Genomic DNA, 1,297 nt, shown 5'->3' on the forward strand with positions numbered 1-1,297 from the left:
TTGATATATACAGAAAACATAATCCTGATGTCAAAATAACAGTAACCTATATGTCAATTTTTCGAGTTTGCTAAAAATAATGTCCCATATATTAATAAAATAATGTCACTCCACCGTTTCTCCACTATAAACCCTGTGTGTGTGTGTGATTGTGGTTCGGGCCTATGTGAGTGAGTGAAAACGAAATCCCCATTAAAGACGAATAAAACTACAAAAAAACACAACATTATGACCTTAAAATATAGCTGCATGGCAGAGGCAGGTTTATTCCTAATAAGGAGACACAACTCAGATGCATCGCTCCTTTAACTTAAGTTTATTAATTTAGCTTCTTTACCTTAACTGTATTGAAGATTGTGTTTAGTTATTGACCTGTCAGCATTATCAAAGGTTCAAAAACACAATTTATTAAACTTTAAATTTTAAAATTAAATAACAGATGATGTACAACTGCCACTGTGAGTTATTCTGCAGTGTTTAAACGTGACGTTATTTTGAGACAAATATTAAGTTGCTGTTCTTAAATTCATTAGTGTGTTGTTGTAAATCCCCATTCCTTCCAGGAGGGGGGGGGTGGTTGATTGCACATTTTGGAGTCGCTGCTTTTCCAAAAAAAAAAAACGACCCAACAGCATTATGAAAATGTAAAAATCGAGAATTATATAAAATTAAATTAAACTTGTAGTAAAATCTTATAATCAAAAGCGTTTTACTACATAAAAAAAGCCATCATCTTAAAATATAGCTGCATGCAGGAGGCAGGTTTATTCCTAATTTCATTAAAAAACAAAAACAACCAAACAGCGTTAAGAAAATGTAAAAATCGAGAATAATTTGAACAAAATTAATATAAAACTGCCACAAATACTTATTCCACTATTCCAGAGATTATCCACTGATACAGAAAACCTTAAATTGATCAGATTATTATTTTTATGTACTCATAAGTGTGTGTGTGTGTGTGTGTGTGTGTGTGTGTGTGTGTGTGTGCCAGCTAATCTTAGTGTTTCAGACATTAAAAATCAAATTCAACGTGTTTTATTGTTTAAACTGAATGTGAAGCTGCTTTATATGCACAGACCGAACCCACGGAGCTTGACCACATCCATCCACTCAACGAGGCGGAGCGTCTTCTTTACGAGCCCGTCTGATGTGAGCCTGCAACATCTGGACGACCACCGCGTCCACAGCTGGAGAACTTCGAGACTCTATACGTCATACAGGTCTGGGGTCTAGAACACGTGACGTAGAAACGCATGCATGTGCGCGCGCAACACACACCAACCATTTTTAGATT

The sequence above is a fragment of the Morone saxatilis genome, unplaced genomic scaffold (assembly GCF_004916995.1).
Source record: "Morone saxatilis isolate NCDOM2014 unplaced genomic scaffold, NCSU_SB_2.0 Contig4, whole genome shotgun sequence".
Lineage (NCBI taxonomy): Eukaryota > Metazoa > Chordata > Actinopteri > Moronidae > Morone > Morone saxatilis.